We start from the raw sequence: 5776 nt of genomic DNA, 5'->3' as shown, positions 1-5776 counted from the left end.
GATGCACTGTAGTCTGGATTGTGTCTCTTTTTTTTCTTCATGACTTCAGACAAAGCCCTTTTTTTAGGAGGGCTCATAGTAACACTTGCATTTGGTGAATTTGGTGGTGCTTGTCTTTTGTTATTTTGATTTCTCTGTTCTTCTTGAGAGGCAGGTATTTCCTCCACACATTTAAGATCCTATTCATTAATGTTTGCATCAACCCTGTGATAATTTTCATTAATAAATAACAATTTGCTGGTAGTTTCTGGGTCTATGTTGTGTCTTGTGTCTGTAACAATTTTGCCACCAGTTGAAAACATTCTTTCTGAGGTGGCTGAGGTGGCTGGAATGCATAGCCAATGCCTTGCCAATTTTGCAAGCTTTGGTAGAAGGTCTGCTTTATTTTTCCACCACATCAAAGGATCAACCTTATGATCATAATCTCTAGGCAATAATTCAAACATTTCAAATTCGTGCTGCAAAGGTGGTTTACCGCTTAGCCCTTTTGACTTTGATGTTGTTGGGTTTTGACTTTTTTGGAAGTTCTTTAGAGCGCTACCAAGGAAATTATCGTCTTGTGAATCATCCAGCTCCAAGTCTGTAGCACTTGCACTCATTTCTTCAAGAGATTTATCTCTCTGTTACTTCCATTCACGAGTAGAGGGATGACCTTTTACGAAATAAGACTGCCAGTAATCTTTGTAATTTTGACCAGTACCTTCAAAGTTATTTGTTGTTTTATTCCAGACTTTTCTTTCCACTTCAAGATCGTGTCCTCTGAACAGTGGGTGAAGCAGTGAACAAATGGCATAGGCTAGGTTGTCAGCTCCATAATTGCTCACTCTTTGAAGTAGGGGTCCTTTAAAACTTTCAAGAAACACAGCCAGGGGGACATACCTTTGTATGCCAACAATTTCTTCTAGCACAGCATCAATGTTTTCTTTGAGTGCTGTTAACAAAAAAATCACTTGATGCAAAGTTGGTTTCTCATCAGCTGATAACATTTCTGAACTAGTTTTTACCTTCATGAGGAACTTAGTCAATTTATGTAGCACATCAAATTCATCTTCTGTGGGTATGAAGGTGGTGAAATGACCTTCTGCAAAGGTACCCAATGACCTCTTTGCATGTAGCAGCCCATCTTTCATCTGTATAATTGAGTCCAACATCATGCAATTTGAGTTCCACCTGGTTTCACATGATTGGATGATCTTTCTTGCTTTAACATTTTTTTCAATACAGTACTTGACAATTTCTTTGTGATCCTTAAAGCTCTGATGTGTTTTCCTTGCTAGTTCCTTACATTTTTGAATGGCAGCATCAATTGCTGGAGATGCTTTGCAAGCATGTTTGAGACATGTGTTGAGGATGTGGGCAAGGCAAATAAAATGTTCATGCACTTTGTCACTTTCTTGTGTCATGGCAGATTTCATGGTGTTGGCTGCATCTGTCACCACTTGTCTGATCAGGTTTTGTCCATTCAATGCTGGGAATTGTTCAATCATGCTGTCAAATGCATCTGAAATGTTTGCTGCAGCTTTCTTTTCTGTGAAATTTTCAATAGCCAAAGCAATTTTTTTCAATTCAAACTCCTCTGTTGTATAGTGTACACTAAGGGAGACAAATGGGTCTCCATTTTGGGCGGTCCAGCCATCAGTAGTGAAACAAACCATCTGAATATTTTTTAGGTCATATTTAAGCTCTTCATTGACATTTTTCAGTAAGTTCTCATAAACATTATTAAGCTTTGATTCTGCAAATGTTTTTCTTGTTTTGATGTGATATTTGGGCAAAAATTGTTGACAAAAGTTCTTAAAAGCAGGCTTCTCAACCACATTAAATGACAAATTTAAAGATGCTAGCAAAATCACAAGTTGGGAGTCAAACATTAACTGCTGCTTGCTCTGCATGGAATACTTGATGCTCCTTGTGTAGTCCTCCAAAGTGCCTTGAGACTGACTTCTTTTAACTACACCTTTTTGAGACTGAGTATTCTTTTCAGCAGCTTCCTCCTCCTGCCTTACTCTCTTTCTTTCATCTTCTTTCTTAATCAAATCATATTCTTTGCAGTAAGCCAAATACTGGGTGTGTTCATGACAAGTTCTGTAAAAAAAAAAAAAAATATTAATGAAATTGAAACGAAATAAACGAAATTATATCGAAATACACGAAACTCAGACGAAATAAACGAAATTAGATCGAAATTTAATAAAATTTAAAAATAACCTAATTAGTTTAAAAATTAGTTTTAAATTACATTAAAGTTACTAAAGTTACTAAAAAATTAATTACATAAATGCCTACTTAAAATTATATAACAATTATTAAAAAAAATGTCATAAATGCCTAGGGGACGTCCATAAATTACGTACGCAGTAAACCTAATGCTTTTGGACCCCCCCTCCCCCTTTGTACGCACTTGTACGCTTTTAACCACCCCCTCCCCCTCTGCGTACGTACGCGTTATTTATTAAAAAAGTATGACCTCCCCACCCACCCAAAAAAAAAAAAGTTTTCAAAACATTAAATACAAAAAAGATCAACATTTTTAGTTAGAGATTTTTCTGTACTTAACTAAAAAATGGGCAGTTATTAACGAAAGGAAAAAAAAATGATTTAGAAAGGATTCGTGTTGCGAGTATTTTAAATTTAGCTATTTATATTTCCACAAATGGTGACTTAAATAAATTGAAAATGTTATGGAAAACAGGCATGAACTCTGCTTCTAATCTTTCATTAGTAATCTTCTTACTGACTTCTTCACTTACACTTAAATCACTCTCCATATCAATCTTTATCTTTTGTTTTTTGTGTGCTTTCTTGTGCCGTTTCATTGCTGCCTCGCTCGGCCAGTATTTATTGCATTTGTCGCAAATTCCGTTTAAAATCTTTTTTTCCAATGATGGACAATACAGATCAAATGGTATAATTTTGTACTTTAAGCCTTCTGTAGGTATGTCTTGTAGCAAAAGCCTATGCGTCAGAGGTGCAAAGTTTGAATGGTTTGATACGTTTTTAAAAAATCGAGATGGTTCCATCGCTTTGTAACCATTCTCGCGGTACTCGTAGATGGCCGGAAATGGAATGAAACGTTGGGGGATGGTATTCAGCCAATTTGTTTCAAACGATGAACAACATAACTTGTCCTGGCATTTCACAATTTGTAGACAATATCGCGATTGCTGGCAATGTTTCTCTACCCAAACAGGATCAGGATTCGGCGGTTTATATGCTTTTCCAACTGGTACTGCCCGTCAATTAACATGGTAACCGTCGATGACGGTTTTCTCCCAAACTTGGGATAAAACGTCAGCCGCTTTTTGAAAATTTTCTACCTCCAGTTCTTGGTTGATTGTCTTCCCAGAAGAATCAAGGTGATTGCCAAAATAATCATGGGGAAGAACTATTCCAGCCAAATCACGAGAAAGAAGTGCCATTCTTCTTTCAATGGGGTTGAAGGCTGAAAGCCCAGCTGCATTCACACCATGAAGCAAGACATCTAAATCCAGCAAGCGGAAGAGATCAACAGCAGTTGCTAACGTTTTAGGGAAGCGTGGTGCCTCATCTTGAGCTACATCAGTCTCCATTAACATAATTGGTTTACGTCTAACCAACTTGGTTTCAAAAAGCTCCCTAACATCAAAAGCATGTTTAAAAGCATTCGATGTATCGTGTTTCCCACTTCTTATGCGTATGAAAGTGTCTCCACTGTAGGATACATTTCCATTATTGTTAAATTCGCATATGCCATACACCGATGGGATTAACTTGTGCTGTGGGCCAACGACAAAGTCATGATCCATAAGTTTGACCTTGTATTCTATAAGCATCAGCAATGGCGCTTGAAGGCTTGCAGCAGTAAGACCCAACGGTACCCTGGCTTTATCATCATTGGACATGAAAAGCACAGCTTTTGGTCCAAACAATTTGCAAACTTCAAACATGTCATCAATAAAAGATTTGGCAAACATTCTATCATCATTTCTTTTTCGCAGTGAATTTTCTGGACGTAGTAGCTTCACAGGAACTGTGCTTACATGCTTTTTTCCTTCAGAAGTGTTTTCACGTCGTGGTAAAAGACGAAGGTACAAACCACTTCTACTCAAGTTGAAGCCTATTTTCGTCAGCTCTTTCTGAAGATCATCCAAAGTGGAGACACTGCGAAGACATTCTGTTCTTCGACGCTCGTCTGCTGCTGATGAACTTTGCACAACTTTTATGATTGTTGATAAAAGTTCTGGTTGATCAATTTCGAGCCGTGGTCGTCCAGGATGGTTTTGCATAAACTGTTTCAAAGCACTTGATACTTCAGGGTTGTTTTGACAAACTGTTTCGATGCCCTCTTTAAGTTTTTGTCTCCGTTTTCTTTGTCGTGCCGATTCACGAATCAATCTGAAAACAAAATATTACACAAATCTTTGATTCCGTTATAAAACCTTCTATACTTAAGGTTACCTGGGTTCTGCGAACTTTGTAAATCCTCAATTAGAAATTCTTATTGACAATTTGAAAAACAAAATTTTGAAAGTTGCTGCCTGCTTAAAAGTTTGGTTTTTATGGCCAAGACGTCTTTCTATACTTCTAAGCTCTATTCGATATATCGCTTAACATTTACCTGTCCAAGTTTGTTTTTTCTCTTCTTATGCTTTCTTTCACATTGTCTAATTGTTTCCTCGTTACGGTAGACAAACCAGAATCGCGAAAGATTATCAAGGATGAAAGCTGTGATTCAAGATCTGAGATTTTCTTCCGACTTTTAACTTGCGCCGGATTTGCTCTTTCCTTCTCGTTTGAGGTTAAATCTAAATTAGGAAATACCCAAAAATAAACTATTATAAATTCTTGACAGTTATAGAGATTGGATGTAGAGAAATTGGTCAAGTTGTCCAATTGTAATGAATAAAACTATGCGATTGCAATATAGTCGTACAATGTAGTTTAATTACCAATTCGGTTGATTTCAATATATAAAAAATCACGAGAGAAAAAGTTTGTAAATTATCACAAAAAATGGCTTACTAAGTTCAATCCTTTCAGGTTCTGCCGTAGTTGCGTTCGGAAAACTTTGTATTTTATTTGACGAAGACGGCACTGGATGGATATCTTTTTTCTTTTTGCTAGGCGGTGATAAAGTATTTCCCCAGAATGACATGATTGATCCTTTTGACTTTGTTGCTTTCACTTTTAATTCGTTTACTTTTTTTTCATACAAAGACTGATCATATTTTACTATTTTCCACAATTTCTGTGCGTGCTGATACTGCTTTTGTTTTTCAAGTGTTGAATATGCTTTCTTATATAACTCAAGAAGCTGAAGATACTTTTCCTCGTTCCCAACAAATTCGTTCGACATCTTGGAAATAAGCAGTTTTTTTTGTTGCAACGTATTCAGTTATTTGAATGGAAAGATAAAAGTTTTTGTTTATTTGGAAATAAACGATTTAATCATAATATTCAATGTCGTTAAAGCGAAGAACGTAAAAAAAATAACCTGACCCAAATTAATTGCAGTCACATTTCGCAATAAAAGGTGTTGGTTTCTATTAGCATTAAAATTTGAAGTAGTACATTGTTAATAAAAAGTTAATAATAAAATATTAATTTAAAATAATAAAAAATTAACTTGTTGTAACGTTTTAATTGAAAAGATAAAAACCAGGTTGCGTATATAAAAAAAAAGATTTTTTATATTCGAAAAGTTCATTGCTTTTTGTACAGATCAAGTTTTAAAAACATCTCCCGAGAAAGATAGTCAAACCGCGTACGTACTCGCTGTCTTGAAACCCCCCCCCTC

At 36.0% G+C, this 5776-nt stretch overlaps 1 pseudogene; it reads right to left on the bottom strand.

The window, feature by feature from the left end:
• Nucleotides 1-2639: 2639 nt before the first annotated feature.
• Nucleotides 2640-5189, bottom strand: LOC149890335 (uncharacterized; annotated as a pseudogene).
• Between the last annotated feature and the right edge of the window lie 587 nt (nt 5190-5776).

This window comes from Hydra viridissima, unplaced genomic scaffold (genome assembly GCF_058129835.1).
Source record: "Hydra viridissima isolate aposymbiotic clone 2 unplaced genomic scaffold, HvirCarnegie_v1 scaffold_4, whole genome shotgun sequence".
NCBI lineage: Eukaryota > Metazoa > Cnidaria > Hydrozoa > Anthoathecata > Hydridae > Hydra > Hydra viridissima.
The sequence above is the reverse complement of the archived record's forward strand: the minus strand, read 5'-3'. Positions and strand labels throughout refer to the sequence as shown.